The sequence below is a fragment of the Toxorhynchites rutilus genome, chromosome 2 (genome assembly GCF_029784135.1).
Source record: "Toxorhynchites rutilus septentrionalis strain SRP chromosome 2, ASM2978413v1, whole genome shotgun sequence".
NCBI lineage: Eukaryota > Metazoa > Arthropoda > Insecta > Diptera > Culicidae > Toxorhynchites > Toxorhynchites rutilus.
In genome coordinates this window covers 257190589-257208705 of record NC_073745.1, presented here as the reverse complement: position 1 = coordinate 257208705, position 18117 = coordinate 257190589, and the positions used below count along the sequence as shown (strand labels likewise).

General features: G+C 36.8%; 1 protein-coding gene across 7 annotated transcripts in view; it reads left to right on the top strand.

Annotated features, from left to right (window-relative positions):
* LOC129764841 (uncharacterized) overlaps positions 1-18117 on the top strand; it is a 433851-nt gene that overhangs the window by 339019 nt on the left and 76715 nt on the right. Inside the window, exon 9 of one of the 7 annotated variants that reach the window (XR_008741257.1) lies at positions 3120-3223. The exons of the other annotated variants lie outside the window; for them this stretch is intronic. The gene's annotated coding sequence lies outside the window, so the exon portion shown is untranslated. The remainder of the gene's footprint in view (positions 1-3119; positions 3224-18117) is intronic. 7 annotated transcript variants of the gene reach the window in all.

Below are 18117 nucleotides of genomic sequence, written 5' to 3'. Positions count from 1 at the left end.
GTTTGAAGAGCCGTGGATGGACCTACGTTTCATTTTGTAATTTATGAGAAACAAGCATTTGAAAAACAGAGCATAGAGCATTTTTTTAGTTCATCAAATGAACTAGGTTCAAACATTTTTATACTTGGGTTTGTCTGAGCAAACAATGAAAGTCAACAACCCACAAAATTTGGTTGAGATCGGTCCACAAATAGAGAAGTATCAACTGTCTCCAGAAGTTGTATACGAATAGTATTCGATCCATTCCAGTGTGACGTAACAACATTTTGACTCACCACAAACATTTTTTTTGCGTTTCCACGAATAAAGCACACAAAATTAAACGATGTTATAGTAAAATTAAGAAAATGTCCAACAAGAATCATCAGTTGGAGAATATTTTATAGTTAGGTTGACTTGGTGTCAGTCAAATATTTTTGTGACGTGGCAACACCTGACTTATTGCTGTTTCGGACTGTTGAACACTAATGATTAATTTCATTAATTACCGTTTCGTTTCAAAACATACAAATGAAATTTCTCCTATGTTTCATCAACAATATATGAACGTAGATTCCATAATATAAAATATAATCTTATTTCAACTTGCGGTTTGCTGATGGTATTATTGAATGCTAAAAAAATATGGAAAACCCATACGATATGGGCTTACTAGCGGAAGTCGAATGTCGTATTCCGATGCCATTTTAGAATCGAGGGTGTTGACTTCCGATTCGTTAAAAACGGATATAAAAGACCGGGAATGGCATGAAATCCCACTATACGATCGTGAATGGTAATGTTGGCATATAACCATGGGTGCACGAAGAGGAATAAAAAAAGAATAATGTTTCATAGTGAGAGATAGGATTTAAGTGGGAGGGAGATAATGTTTGAGTGGAAAGAACTTAGCCTTAGAGCGACGTGTGTGGAGTTCTACAAAGAAAGTGCACTTAAAAATGCACACACATGCATCAACGATCAAAGTCGTCGTCAAAGTCAAAGTAAGCATCTTCAACACGCAAACATTAACATACAGGCATACAAAGAGTTTATCAAAAGTTTCTGATAGCAAAATCAAATGCGTTCCCCCTGTAGTGAACGCCACTCGATGAACCAGGATTGTGCTAGTCATTAATGGCAAGCGCCAGAGTGAACGTGTTAAACAATCACGATATAAACACTGGAGGTCGGTTTTGGACCACCCCGAATTTTCCCAAATAAAGACATACCGTGTATCACAGGTAACAGGTAGATTCAAATTATATAGCTTTTTTTTATGAACATGCCATAAACAATTATAATTGCCTTGTTTCGCAATGTTTCACAAACTAAAAGAACATAGAACTCATTTTGCACACAGGTCTAATATATTTCTTCTCTGTTTTTGAAGGAATGAAAACGTAAAATGGCGCTAAAACGCTAGAATGAAGCGAATTCACCATATTATCAAATTGTCAGCGTAATGACACCATTGAAAATTCAGTAGGAAGTACGGGAAGGGGAGATCTCATAGGAAAGTAAGAAGTATTCAGAGTAATAAAAAAACATCAAAAATAGTATATCGCTTGCTACAATACGGTGAAAATCTTATTTAATACAACTTATTGATTGTGTGACGTGACAACGCTTCGTGGAGACTGTTTATTCGCACAGAGCGCGTTGTCACGTCACAAAATGCATGCCGTCAAAATGCATGTTCTTGCGAGTTTTTTGAAAAACTGAGTATACAGTAATCTTTGTTCATCTTTCATTGCCAAATCATAGAACAAAGTTTATTTGTATGTATTGAAACGGAACTGAAAATCAACATTAATGTTAAAAAGTCGGAATCCGCAAAAAGACAGGTGTTGTCACGTCTCAAAAGTATTGGGTGGCAACAAGCGAATTCAACTGCAAAATATTCTCCAACTGAAGATTCTTGTAGAAAATTTTCTCAAATTCACTTTAAAATCGTTTACCATTTGGAAATCGTGTGATGTATACATGAAAACGAGAAAAACCCTGTTTTTAGAGAGTCAAACCGTTGTCACGTCACGCTGGAATGGGTCACCAGACCATAATCTCCATGCTTCACCGTACCTTGGATGTGGTGCTACTGAAGCTCCTCACCCGATCTGCACCACAAACAACCCACTGCTTTTGGGTAAATAGCTTGAATTTTGATTCGCCAATCAAGAGAATCAACAGAATCAAATATGATCTCGTGTACAAATGCACTTGGCCGAGCTGTTTGTTTCAAAACATGTCAAAATGTCGAAGCATAAACAGTCGAAGGGTTTTCCGATGGGAAACTTATCGAAAACATATCGATTTTCGAAGTGGACACTTTTTTGTCACTGGTTTTTTTTCTCAAGCCGAATCGATTTTTTTGTTTCTTTGAGTAAAACTATATAATAAATAAGATATCAAAAAAGATTACAGCATATTTACTCTAATTTGAACCAACTAAATGAAAGAAATTCAAAAAATAATGAGAGGGGTACTTGATTTATCCTATCAGCATATTAATTCTTGCTTCTTTGAAAGTTTTTGCAGCGTTATCGGACCTCCAAGAAACCATTCCGTTAGGAGTAAATGAGGTCGAAGAATGTACTCTATTTTTGCCAGTGCTAATGCTGATTTTACTGTGGATTTTACTCCCATATTTCCCATTGGTTCATCAGTAACTGGACGTGGACAAATTTCATATTTAATATTTAAGGGGAGACGGGGTTAGGTCGCCCCCTAAGAAAACCAATTTGTAGTTAAGCGTCCTTTAGGATTTTCTCTATTTGTTGTGCTACCCAGGGTTGGCACAATAAAATCTATGTTTTTTGGTCTCAAAAAATCTGTTTATCTTAGTTTTTTCTCAGAAAATCTATATTGAAATCTGTATTAAATTCATAAGTCCAATTTTGAAACATAATCTTAGTATCATTGATTGGCATAGTTATCATGAATTCGACGATGTTGCTGGTATCCACGTAGAGTCAGCACTGTAGTAAGAATTCAATGCTTTATTGAGGTGTAATAAAAATTCACACAGTTACCAAGGCTTGTTACTCTGTTTTTGAAATACCATTATAAACTCTTTCGTGTTCGTTAATGAACAACTCTGTCTGACCTTGTCTTTCTTCATTTTGCACATCCTCAACTAGTTCGATCAAAGGTTGCCTTAAATGACTTCTGGGTGAGAAGCATGCTCGCATAAGATTTCTTGTCCTGTTTCGAGGTGCGGTGGTTCTTCGCGCTGAGTATTGTGGTAAGTATGTTGTTTATTCTGATTAGTTGTCAATGTAAGTACGATTTCATCATAGAGTTTGTTTCGTACATCCAGTAATTGTTGTCTGTCTAGTGGTCTTTCTTCGCCATCTTTTATTCCGTAGAAGGCTTCCCGTGGTTTGAGATTGATAGAAGAATGTATTGTACTATTGCATAAAGTGCAGGATAATTGGAACATTTCTTTGAGTGTTAGGTTTTCATATTTTTGTTTATTACATCTAAATATTTCGGTTAAAGTGGAATGAAACCTTTCCACTATTCCATTAGTTTCACTATGATTTACTGGGGTAAAGTATTGTTGTATGTTCAAATCTTTAAGCATTCCTCGAATTTCGACAGATTTCAAGGCTGGTTCATTATCAGATATAATGAGCTCTGGCTGGCCATAAATGGAAATGTACTTGATTATTGCTTTCCGTATATCGGGCGTCGCTCTTGATTTGACCGGGATTAATGTTCCGAATCTGGAAAATTTGTCTATGGCTGAAAGAAAGATGCACGGTTGTGATATAAAATTGTCCATGTGAACGATTTCTAAGGGTTTCTTAGGGATTGGCGTTCCTCCGAGAATAATTTTGTATGGTTTTCTTGCGTATTTCATTTTGTTACATATTTTGCAAAGATTTATGTATTTCCTTATTTTCATCTTTATTCTGGGGAAATTATACTTTCTAAGAATTTCGGCATGGTTTTCTTTAATTCCTCGATGAGAAGTTTCGTGAGTATTTTCAATTATCTGTTCTTGTTCTTCAACGTCGGGAATATCAATGAGCATTTTTTGGGAAATCTTCACACGAAAGGTTTTGCATCTACTAAAGTAGTTTTTGTAAACGACTTGGATGGATGAAATAAGGTTTTCTGGGCACAAAATACAATTTTGTTTCCTTAGATCCATACATTCTTTGAACATTCTGATTAGTCTTGGTACTCCAAAGTTTAATTTAGTTATTGTTCGTCTATGCGCGTTAGGGAAAATTTCTTCATATGTTTCGCAATCTTCTTCTCCTATTTTTAAGATAATTTGGTTAAGGAAAAAGTTAATCGGAAGTTCGGTACATACTATGAATTCTGATTGATCAGTGTCAGCGGAATGAATTGAGCTGTTGTCTTCACTAGTTTCATTCATATTAATTTCCATCGGAATTCTTGAAAGTGCGTCGGCCACTGCATTCTGTTTTCCTGGTCTGTGTTTTATTTCGAAGTCAAATTCTGTCAGTTGTAATCTCCACTTGACTAATTTTGAATTGGGTGTTTTCAGATTAAGAGCATACGTAAGAGGTTGATGATCGGCGTAGAGTGTAAATTCTTTCCAAACAGGTACGGTCGGAAATGTTTAACTGCCCAAACTATAGCAAGTAGCTCTTTTTCTATGGCTGAATAGTTTTCTTCTGTTTTAGTTAAAGTTCTAGATGCATACGCAACAGGACGGTCTTTTCCAATTTGTCCTTGGGATAAAACTGCTCCGATTGCGAAATTACTAGCGTCAGTGGTCAGTATGGAGGGACGCTCAAAATCTGGGTACTGTAAGATATCACTCTGTGTTAATAAAGTCTTGCAAAATTCGAATGTCTTGATAAAAAGAGGGTTATGTTCTATTTGTTCTCCTTTTCGAAGTTGGGCGGTTAATGGTTTGGTGATTTTGGCAAAATCTCGCACAAATCGTCTGTAGTATCCTAGAATTCCTAGGAATCCTTTCAACTGTTTCTGATTTTTTGGTAAAGGCCATTTCTGAATAGCATCTATTTTGCTGGGATTAGGTTTCACACCTTGATCAGTGACAATATGTCCTAGAAAAGAAACTTCCTTTTTCAAAAATTCGCTCTTGTCTAGTTGAACTTTTAAATTGCATTTTTTCAGGGCAGCAAGGATTTTTGTAAGATTCTCGAGATGCTCTTGAAGTGACGTGGAGTAAATGATAATATCATCCATGTAAACAAGACAGCATTTTCCAACTGAACCACGAAGTACGTGATCCATTACGCGTTGGAACGTAGCAGGGGCGTTTTTCAAACCAAATGGCATTCTAAGATATTCATAAAGGCCATGCTCTACTGAAAAGGCTGTTTTCGGGACGTCTTGGGGATGTACCTCTATTTGATGAAAGCCTGATGCTAAGTCAAGTGTTGAAAAGTATTGGCATCTACCTAACTTATCTAAAATATCTGCTATGTTGGGGATGGGGTATTTGTCGTCTACAGTTTTTTCATTTAGTTTTCTATAGTCAACAACTAGTCGCCATTTCTGTTTGCCGGAAGCATCCATTTTCTTTGGCACGATCCAAATTGGAGGGTGAAGGAAACCAGGGTGAAGTGCTCGGCTGAATAATTCCTTTAGAAAACATGTCGATTATTTGCCGTTGTACTTCTTCTTTATGAATGAAGGGAATGAAGGGATAGCGATAACTTTTGCTATGAATAGGGATATGGTCTTTAGTTTCAATTTTGTGTTTCACCACATTAGTAAATGTGAGATCAGAACCTTCTTGGTAAAAAACATCCTCATAATCCCGTATGACTTTGAGTAGTTTACTTTTCGCTTCACGATTTAAGTGAGAGGTGCGAATTTCTTCTACGATTTGTGTTCTTGCAGTAGAATTTATAGGAAAATTGTGAATTTCCTCAAAATTGTGAACCTCTGCGATCGAAGCTTCGGTATCAAGGTGCAAGAGAGTCGATTCATTTTTAATGTTAATGATGGGAAACGTTGCTACATTCTCTCGTGCCGTATAAAGTCCACTGGGTATAATAATATGAGGGGTTATGAAAATATCATTATCGATATAGAAATCACCATTGCTAAGAGATACTGGGATTGGATTATTAATGGTTTCAATTCCTATAAAATTTATCTGAAGATAGTGAGGGAAATTTTTATACATGGGAATGGTAACATTTTCAATTTAAAGATTATTTGAAACGGTATCTATGATGGCACCAAACGATCTTAGAGTTTCGAATCCTATGAGTCCATCGAAAAAGTCGTGAAATTTAAACAAGTAGTATTTTTGTTTCGGAAATTTGCCATAATTTAATAGTTGGTTTGTTTCCATGTGTTCGGTTAAATCATAAGATCCATTAATATTTTTTATTCTGCATGGTGATCCGGTTTTCCGTATTTGAGAGTGTGCATACTGAGGTGCAATGTAATTTTTATTGGCTCCAGTATCTACAAGTATTTTCATGATTCCTTGGCGTGTGTTAATTTTAAGGTAAGGGAGAAAATTATTTTCGGTTAATCCGATTGTACTTGGTGGGGTTCCCATTGAAAATTTACGTCATCTTCTGTTAATGGATCGTTTTTTATTCCTTCGTCGTATTTTTCCTGATATTCAGAAGTTTCTTCGGGTTGTTCCTCAGGTGAGTCGCTATATTCTTGATAATGAACTTGGTTTTGATCGTAAGGTAATCTTCGTAAATTATTCTGGGACTGTGGTTCTTGTTTTATTTGCACAAACTCTTGTCGGTTTTGAGGGAAATTTCTATTTGGGATTGATGGCTGTATATTTTTATTAGGAATAAAAGATGATCGTTGCATTGGATTTGGATTAGGTGTGTATTTAAAATTTTGTGTGAAATTTTGATTGGGATATCTTCTGATAGGTTGTTTTATTGTTTTATTGATAGGTTGTTTTATTGTGGTTGGTTATTGTTCCATGTTTTGTTCATATTGGATGTTTCAGGGTAAGATTTCGAATTTGATTTCGCTTTTTCCTTTTTCCGTTTGGCTGCGTTTGTTTGATCTAACGCATGCTGATAAGCTGAGAGAAGGCTATCGGGTTTACTAGTTCTAGTTAAGGCCGATATCGGGTCGTATAATCCATCTATAAATCCATTTGTCATCATATTCTCATATGTGGACATTATGCCGTTAACGCACGGTTTTAAATTATCATCCGGCATAACTTTAGCTCGGATATCTGATAATAGTTCGTTGCAGTGATAATAGAAATCATCGACACTAAAGTCTCCTTGTTTTAAATAAGGTATTTTATTAAGAATCGTTGATAGATCGCGTTTATCGCCGAACCTTTCCTTCAACTTTGGTTAACCGTATTATTATTGGTTGAAATTTTATTAGCTTTCCCCGTAATTTTGTCTCTAATAATAGATGTCCAAATTATTAATGAATCATTAATTAAATTTCCAGGCACCATTTTTTTTTGCACATTCTAGTTTATTCTCGACTGAAGCGAACCAGGCTGGTAGAACTTTCGAATCTCCATCGTATCTTGGTATCATTTTTATTATGTCAGGGATTCGTGTGACATCATAATTATTTTCATTGCGCTGCCCCGAACTATGAGGTCGGTTCTGCAGCAATTCAATTTGCTCTCGTTGCTGTTGGAGCAACTTTTCTAAGTTGTCAAGTTTCCTCGAGTGTTCTTCACTCATGTTTCTTGTTAGCATAAAATAATTTATAAATGTTCACTACTTCTACGTTTTTAGTTGTTTTTATTCTTGGGTTAGTGTAGCACTTTTTGTGATAGCTAAAGTGTGTTGGTTACGGGTGCACCCAGGTGCTCCGGCCGTCACACTCTGAATTAGTAAGCGAAATCGCGTTTATTTGTTTGTTTGTTTTTTAATTTCACTGCTTAATTAAAATCACTGCCTTATTAAAATCACTGCTTAATTAAAATCACTGTCTTATTAAAATTAAGGATAATACTCACGTTGTTTTTGGTCGTAAACCTGCGTCGGGTCCTCTCTTCGGGGTGAATCCTCAAATCTTCGATATACCTTCGAAGCGGTCTTGGCGGGATCTCGATATTCCCTCGATGAACCGGCTAGACTGGAACTTCACAACACTCGCGAAAGAACACTCAACACAGATCCTACCTAGACTGCGCCAGTTATGTTCCCTATGGAGATTTTCGATTTTTTTAAAAATAAAACGATGTACTTTGATTGAGAGCTCACATAAAACTAAACTATATTTCTGGTTTCTTACATTGGTTCGAAACTTAAAATTATCTTACGCTGCATTTTTAGTCCTACCAATTATCGATGCGATGTCGTCAAAAGTGAAATATGATGCGCGCGCCACTTTATGCTGATGTGTCCTGTTGAGCCGTGAGGTCCAGTTATGTGTTTATGCTTTCTGCTGTGCGGGATGATAACGGTGTTGATTGATTCATGCTTTGTTTATATCGATGTTTCTCATGGTTGATTTAACGAATAGTGGAATTGTATGGCTGCTCCTATGCGCGGTGGTGATTCAATTTCCCTTAGCGCGACTGCTACTTTTTGCTGTTCCAGCGATATTGATTCTAGCCGTTTTGAGATGTTTTCCGTTGAAGGCGATTTGATAATGTCGTCCTTAACTCGTCTTTTATACACTCCCAATTGTTAGGTGTGTTGTTTGTAATTAGGACGTCATTTGCCTCGTCCTTTATTTTTCTCCTAATTGTCTTCAAAATTAACTGATAGTGGAACGATTCCTTCAAATCGTCATATAGTTCTAAGATGTCTTCGACATCTAGAATCCACTGTGATAAATTTCTAGGATTTCCGCGGAAATCCGGTAGGTCCGATACAATGGCTGGAATACGGCCACGATCGTGAAAACTAATATTTGCGTCAATGGGATAACGCGGTGCCGGTGCGCACTACTAAATTTTATGGTATCGTTTTTCTTTAGAAGAGGAAAAAAAAATCACTCGCGCACTTCTAAAAACTATCGTTTTATTTTTGGATTTCGATAATATCTCTAATTTGGTTTGGTTATTTCACTTTTGGTTTTATAATCTGTTTGAAAAATTATGTTAGTTTCGCGGGTTTTGTGATATTGTAGCGTTTCGGTTACGGTGGGTCCGGCCTCGACACTCTGAATTAGTAATGGGTTATAGGTTTCCGTACTATCCGCTTTGCGGTACGGTTTTGTCTTAAACTCTATTTTCTTTCTTTTTGCTTCTACTCACAGGAGCGGAACGAAATAATTCCGTCGGGGCATCGATTAGACTCCAGTAAGCCCTGTGGAAACGATGAAACTTCTCGCCGGTGACAGCCGGTTAATTCCAATAGTCAATTGTGGGTTTCTTCCTGGTGGACTCCTTCGCTGGTATAGGCCTCAAATCCTCGATCCAAGTCGATGACGGTGTTAGAACCGGGCTTATCCTCTCAGTGCTCAGAGCCGCTTTTCCGCTTCGTTGGATTATACTGTTACCAGACAGGTCCCGAGCTCGGGTGCCAGTTACAGTTGATGTGGGGCTTTTGGGTTAAAAAAAAAAAGATTACCTCTCAACTGGAGAGTCAATACGAATCTGATTTTATTTTCTTCAACTTAACTTAACTTAGCCTCGCTATACGTTATCTGAGTTATGATTGTTTATTATTTATGCTATGCGCTATCGCTCGCGCTACGGAATATTTGGATATAGGAATATTTAGACAGGTCATCAAAAAATGTGTCGCTACACATCGTGTCGCGATGTGCCATGCTGCTGCGCCGAGTGCCGTGGTAACTTACATACTCATCATAGTATTGATTGTTCATATTATTTTGTGATATTCGTCATAATATTGCTCGTGCATATTCGGTTTGTGCCTAAGCATTGGTCGGAATCCAGTATGTGACTTGGGTTCTTGTTTAATTGCGGGCAAATTGTTTTGCTGATTCGCCGGGTTGTAATTTGGTGGGGCAAATCGTTGAAATGGTTTGTTTTGGTTCGTTTGATAAAAAACAGGAACAAAAGGTTTTCGCATAAAGAAAGGCCTTTGTTGTGTCGTGCACATAAATGGGAATGGTCTGTGCCCTTGAACTATGTTCGCATTTGATACGTTCGGAGGCGATTTTGGTTTTAAAATATCTGATTGTTTTGAAATTCTATCACGCCTTCTTCGCACTGTTGCTTCTTGCTCTGATGCGACGTGATATGCATCTGTCAAGGATTGAGGGCGAGTGGATCTCGTTATATCCGACATAGTGTCCGGTAAACCGTCCACAAAAGCATTTATCATCAATGTTTCATATGTGTTCATTATAGCCTTGGCTTCATTTGACGTGTTATTATTAATCAAAATTTTTGCGTTGATCTCTACGAGAAGAGACCTGCAAGTTTGATAGAATTCGTTCACTGATTGTGAGCCTTGTCGAATATTTGTCAATTTGGAAACTAAGGTAGACAAATCGGATTTTTCTCCAAAGTATTCTATTAAGGTGTTTTTAATTGGGTCCCACTGTAAGGGCATCGTTTGCTTTTTCCGTTAATTTGTCACGAATGATACCTAACCAGATCGGCAAAATTCTTTCCTGTTCAGCTTGTGTTATTAATTTTTTGGCTCTCCTAATTTTTCTTCCACCGACTCAATCCACCTTGGTAGATTTTGAGGATTGCCGTTAAATTCCGGTACCAGTCTAATGAGATCTGGTATCCTGGGGTTACTAGCCGGGTTCAGTTGGGCAACGGCTAAAGAGGATGTTGCTGCGAGTGGAGCTGCTGCTTGCAGAGCGGCAATTTGATCGCTTGCAGCTTGAGCTCTCTGGCTCTGCAATTCGACAATCGCCTTTAATTCAACGATTTGGTTTTGTAAATCGGTGACCGACATTGATTTTGTATTGGTCATTACGATTAAATAAAATTCAATTCACAGTTTTTTTTAAATTTGGAAACAAAATACTTCTTCACTCTTTCTACACTCTTTCTTTAAATTTATTATACACTTTTATAGCAAACAAAAAAAATATTTAACACACTTTATTTTATCTAGCACACCTTAAAAGGTTTTAACACTTTTATTAAAATTAACTTAATAATAGGACTCACCGTTATCGTCCACAGCGATGCGATTCGTCCGGAGATTGGTCCGTTTCGCCGATTTTTATGGTTGATGGTTCAGTTGTTCACCCGATATTCCCTCGGGGGTGCTGCTTCCGGTAAAAGTTTCTTCACACAGGAAAGTCTATCACACAAACCGTTAATTTTCTCTTAACGGCGGTTGCAACGCGAACACTAGAACACTTGACATAAAATCCGGCACGGCTGCACCAATTAAAAATGTTCTTTCGGAATCAGAGTTTTTAAAAAACTAAACTGTTCCTTTCGAGTTTAAAAATCGGACTGACTTTATTTTCCAATCTATGTCATACAGAGGCCTAGCGTCCCTATGCTATCTAACCAACAGTTCCGCTAGCGTTGCATTTCTCTGCGTATATATATATATATATATATATATATATATATATATATATATATATATATATATATATATAAATCAAGACCTTCGATGGCCTTTCGGGGTTTTTCAAAAAACTACTCGACTACGTTCCTCGACGTTTACTACTATAATGCTCTTTATTCAAATTGTTGAAGCCTTTTTATAACTTCCCTAATCTTGTTTACTAAACTAAGCATACAACGGTCTCGCTGCGCATTCCATCGATAGTTGGGTAGCTGGCGGAATATGACACCTTGTTGACGGAATATCTGATTGTGCGTTATTCGTTGATAGTTGAACGGCTGGCTGGCTGGCTGGCCGCGTTGCTGACGGGATGTTTATTCGTGGGAGGTTTGATGCTGCTGATGAAGCGAGATACACGCTTGGGGCGGTTGGCGTTTGTTTCCAAGTTGGGTTTGCAGTTTCGTCGTTAACTACTCCATCCCCAAGAGAAGCACGTCCCGTGCGTCTTATAAAAAATGTTGCTATCGCGTTGCGTCTTCTGTAGATTGTAACAAGGATGATTATCATGGTTAAGGCAAACATTGCTCCAATCGATGAAAAATTGTGTATTTTCAGCGAATCCAAATGCTTTCTGTTTTCAATGTGCATTTCATGTAAGTATGAAGTGTTGTAGTATTTTTCTAATGAGGTTTCTTCTATTTGATTTATTTCGAGAGGTGAAATAATCGGGTGGTTGAAGTGCAATTCTAGATTTTCGAATAGCCTGTCCTGAATAATTACAGAGCAATTTTGAAATATGATAAGGTTGCCTTTGAGTTCTTTTCGGTTTATACCACAAGTACTGCTCATCACAACGTTTTCTAGCGTAGCTTTGACTACTAATGTTCCATAAGTCAGAAGTTTATATTCTGTTGTGGGTGGTGTTTCTTTGAAGGGGCATTTCCCACTTCGTCCTCGAACTAAAGGTGCAACACACAAGTCGTTGGTAATATTCAACAATTGGTTTCGTTTATAAATATGGATTTTGGCTATTTGTTCAAACTCTGCTAAGACTGCCATTGTTTCGTTGGAATGCACTAGAACTGTTTGGTGATCAATATTGACGGTTTTATTTAAGATTGGGAGTTCTTCGATAATCATTCTTTCGTAAATTATGGGTGATACCCTTGGGATGTCGATGCTAATGATGAGATGGCGTCCATGGTAAAGCACAGTTATCGAGAGGTAGTTGTATGCATCTTCTAAACTGTCTAATTTAACATTTGCTTGTTTTAATTGTTCGGCTACAATTTTAAGTTCATTGATTGTTAATAACTGTCTGGTTACAATATTTAATTTGGCAAGTGCTATCGTATTTTCTATTGTTCTTAGTGTTTGTAACACCATGTCTAACTGAAAAAGTATGGAAATTTTAGTGTTTTCTGTAATTACATATCCTTTTTGTGTATTCAATTTTAATATGACATTTTCATGCTGTTTTATTACATTTGTCAATGTTTGTATACGATTTTTGAATTCTTGGTTCATTACAATCTGTTTATTATTTTGTTCCATTAGTTTGTTTTCAGATCTTTTAATAGCATCTATGTTTGAATTAATGTGTCGTAAATCTTCAGCGTCATGTTTCGATTGATCTTTTGTTTCTTTGAATGTTTGGGAGAAGGGCTTTGTATGTATTATTAATTTCCTTAAACTTGATATAAATAAGCCTAGAAAAATCACCTGTTGAACTATTAACCTTCAGTATTAAATTTTCCAGCATTTCAATTGTGACTCCTAATTCTTGCAAATCTACTGTGTGAAGTAATCTATTGTATCCTTCTTGAATTCTGCCCTCTCCCGCGCTTAAAGTTAGCGCTCCAGGATTATTTGTGATATCGTGTAATTGGATAAATTTATTGTGGGAAAAGGGAAGGAACAGTAGGATAATGATTAATGAAACGTCCATCCTGAAAATAGAAAAAGATATTAGTTCATATTCTTTTAATATTCTCTTTATGAATTTCCCGTCCAGACCTATCGAGAATTACTCTTCCTTTGTCCTCAATAGCTTTGGTCAGGTGATATTTTTCTTTAGTTTTTCCTTTAATTCCTTGAATCAGTTTATAAACTGTTTTATTTTCTTCTATGGGAGGTTGTATTTCTCTACCTTTATTATGGTAGGTTAGATTTTTATTTTGCGTTCTTTCATTCGCCAAAATAACCTCATCATAGAATTTGTTCTTTTCTTCTAGCATTAAATCAATGTCGAGAGGCCGTTCGTGTCCATCTTTCAAACCGTAAAATATTTCTCTAGGTTTCAATCTTGTAGCTGAATGTATTGTATTGTTGTAAAGAGTACAAGCTATTAGGAAAATTTCTTTATTGTTTAGATTTGTGTATTGAGGTTTAATGCATCGAAAGATTTCAGCTATGGTTGAGTGAAACCTTTCGACCAGTCCGTTGCTTTCACTATGATTCGCGGGCACGAAATGCATCTGGACATTCAAATTACAAGCTAATCCTCTAATTTCTGCGGAACATAAAGCCGGTTCATTATCACTTACTATCAATCCAGGTGTACCATATGTGGAGAATAATTTGAGCAAGGCTTTCCTTATATCTGTAATTGTTCTTGATTTTATAGGAATTAATGTTCCAAACCTGGAAAATTTGTCAATTGCTGATAAGAATATAAAGGGTTGACTCAAAAAAATGTCAATATGCACTATTTCAAAGGGTTTTTTAGTGTGTGGTGTAGAACCAAGATGAATTTTATATGGATGTCTATCATATTTATTGACATTGCATACTTCACAAACTTTAATGAATTGTTGAATTTTGAATTTCATTTTTGGAAAGAAATAACGTTTCGAAATTTGTGTTTTATTTTCCCAAACACCTCTGTGAGCTGATTCGTGTGTTTGTTCTATCACTAGATTTTGTTCTTCCGGCGTTTTTAAATCGATTAAAAATTTTTGGGTAATAACTATTTTGAATGATTTGCATCTGCTGAAATAATTTTTATATACTATCTGTATACTGTTTATCAAATTTTCTGGACAAAGTATGCAATTAACGCGCCTTAGATCCATGTAATCTTTGAATATCCTAATTAGTATTGGGACTCCAAAACCAACCTTAGCTATTGTTCTTCGGAATACTTTTGGAAAAATTTGTTCATATTTGTCAGGTTCATCTGGACCAATTTTGAGAACAATCTGGTTACTAAATGTGTTCAGTGGTAGTTCTGTACATTTGATAAATTCAGAGTCGTCCGTATCAGCTGAGTGCATGCTTATGTCATCAGAGGAATCATTTTCGTTTACATTCAATTCGTTTCGTATTCGAGAAAGACTGTCAGCAACAGTGTTCTGTTTTCCTGGTCGATACTTAATTTCGTAATCAAATTCACTTAAAGAGAGACGCCAATGAACTAATCTGTTGTTGGTGTCCTTTAAATTCAAACCATAAGTAAGGGGTTTATGATCGGTGTACAAAATGAATTTGCGTCCATAAAGATATGGCCGGAAATATTTACACGCCCATACCACTGCTAGAAGCTCCTTTTCAATTGTGGAGTACTTTTCTTCAGACTTATTCAATGTTCTGGAAGCAAAGGCTACTGGTTTATCGCTTCCAATAGGACCTTGCGATAAAACGGCTCCAATGGCGAAATTAGAAGCGTCTGTTGTCAATATGAATGGTTTTGAAAAATCAGGATATTGTAAAATATCACTTCCAGAGAGAATTGTTTTACATTTCTCAAAAGTAGTAACAAATTCTTTTGAGTGTGTAATCGATTCTCCTTTTCTTAAAGCATTTGTGAGGGGTTTTGCTATTTTAGCGAAATCTCGAATAAATTTTCTGTAGTAACCTAGTATACCTAGGAAACCTCGAAGTTCCTTTTCATTTTTTGGGATAGGCCATTTCCGAATGATATCAATTTTATCCGGATTTGGTTTAACTCCATCGGACGTTACAATATGGCCCAAGAAAGCAACTTCCTTATGAAGGAACTCACTCTTGTCCAATTGTATTTTCAAATTATGTCTCTGAAGAGTTGCAAATATTTTCGCCAAATTGTCAAGATGCTCTGTGAGGCTTGTTGAAAAAACGATGATGTCATCCATGTATACGAGGCAGTTGACACCAATATGTTCCCTTAGCACGTTGTCCATTACGCGCTGGAACGTGGAAGGTGCATTTTTCAACCCGAACGGCATTCTCAAAAACTCATAGTGCCCGTTTTCGACACTAAATGCAGTTTTAGGAATATCCTTTTTCTCTACTTCGACTTGATGAAAGCCGGAAGCAAGATCTAAAGTTGAGAAATACATACAACGTCCCAACTTGTCGAGAACATCTGTGATATTGGGTATCGGATAACGGTCATCAACCGTTTTTTCATTCAATTTTCTGTAATCTATTACTAGGCGCCACTTTTTGTGTCCGGAAGCATCCATTTTTTTCGGGACTATCCACACAGGTGACGTCCACGGACTACTGGAATGTTGGATGATGCCCTGCTCAAGCATTTTGCAAATCTGTCGCTGTACCTCTTCCCTATGACAAAATGGGTAACGGTATGATTTAGAATGTATAGGCAAATCATCCTTTGTTTTTATTTCATGCTTAATGGCACTAGTAAAAGTAAGATTCTCGCCTTCAATGAAAATTACATCCTCATTTTTATGAATTAATTTTAAAAGTTTGTTTCGCTCCTCATCATTTAAGTGCGAAACTCTAAGTTGCTCAAAAAGGGATTTTTTCATGACTTCGCCTGATGGACATGCACTTCTGTGCCCTGTTTCAAAATTGTTGATCTCTGGTATCAAAAATGTTTTGTCTAGATTAATCGAGCATGGCTCGTTTGAATAATTTGTAATCACAACACGAGCGTTTTTGTCTGATATACTGTATAATCCGGAATGAATTACTGCTTGTGGTTGAATGAAATAATCACTTTCGAGAAAAAAGTCTCCGTTTTCGGTATCTATTGTGAGATTAATTATTTTAGTTTCATTTGAATTTAGATGGACCTTCTTGATATCTGGATATTTTCGAAACATTTTAATTTTTCCATCGGGAAATTGTAGTTCGTTAGTTTCGGTCAGAATATTTGCTTTTACTTTTTTCAAGGTTTCATATCCAATTAGTCCATCGAAAAATGAATGGAACCGAAATACGAAAAATGTTTGTTTTTCTATTCCCTTAATTTGTGGGAAAGGATTAAGTTTGGCATATCGATTTATTTTGTGCGTACCGCTTACATTTCGGATGCGCATTGGTGCTGTGATTTTGCATTTGTCAATATTAACGTACTTGGGATCGATGTAATTTTTATTGGCTCCCGTATCGATAAGGAACCGTAGGGGACCTTTTGTTGTTTCAAGTACGATATATGGGATGAAATTATTTATGTTGGTGGCCGTGAATATTCGACCGTCTGAAAATTCAAATCATCAGTTTCGTTATCGTCTTGTTGTTCAGCTATCGGCTCGTTCGTCATTTCTGCAGTATCATCAGTTTGATTTTGTTGTGACCCTGGCATATTTTCTTCTTCTGTATGTTCGTAATAATATTGCTGCTGATCATATTCATGATCATTGAACTCGAGTGGATAATTTTTATTTTCAGCGTTTTCTTCTGGAATTTGGTAATTCGGCCTGTTTATATAATTTACTCGCCGCGATCTTATCGATGGATCAACTTCCATAGGTATTGGCCTTGGTTGTGGTATATGTCTTGGAGCAAATGCATTTTTGTTTACAAATTGATTTTGGGGAAATTGAAGTGTGTTCTGGGGTTTTTGAATGTTAAATGGATTGGGTTTGTATTGGAAATTTTGCTGCTGTGGTCGCGGTGTGTATTGTTGGAAGGGGTTATGGTTTTGTCTCGGGGGAAATTGTGGGAACGGTTTTCTGTATTGGATTGGGTATGAAGGGAAAGATTTTGCATTATGGTTTGGTGGATATTGTGAATTAGGTTTCGAGGGAATTGGTGGAGGTTGAGGTTTAGGAGTATATTTCCCAAAATGATAATTCTTTTCTTCTAAGCATAGCCGTAAAGCTTCTTTCATATTTCGGGGAGCTTGCGCACGTATAATTGGACCTAATGGATCTTTCAAGCCTGACAAAAAGACTTTCAAACCCATTTGTTGGTAAAATAAATTTTTGGCAGTTTTCACTTGCACGTTCAGTTCGTTTATATTCAGCAAATTTACTAACAATGATACAATGTGAGATATTTTCCCGTAAAAATCCTCAACTGATCCAATTTGACTGATTCCAAAGAGATCTCTAGTAAGAGAAATTTCATCTCTTCGGTCGCTGTAATGAGTAATTAAATTCGATTTAATTTCTCTCCATTCTAAATTTGTGCCGTATAGTTCTAAAACGTTATCGGCATCACCGACAATTTTTGATCTAATAGCTTGGGTCCAAATAGTGTGCATATTTGTTCCTCGCACAGAATCAATTATTGGGATGAGATTTTCGATTGATCGTATGAAGGAGTGAAGTTTTACGGGATTGCCGTCAAAAGACGGTAGGTCCCGGAGAATTTGCGGTGTTTGTAGGGATTTGAGGACACTTTCAATTTGTTGTCCTCTAATTACATTGTTTGCTGCTGCTGCCTGGGCGGCGGCGGCTTCGTTCGCGGCTTGCGCTGCTTGTTCAGCTTGTTCTGCTTGCGCTGCGTGTTCGGCTTGTGCTGCTCGAGCTGCGTTAACAGCTTCGGCAGCGCCTTGCGCTTCAACTCTTAATTGATGAATTAA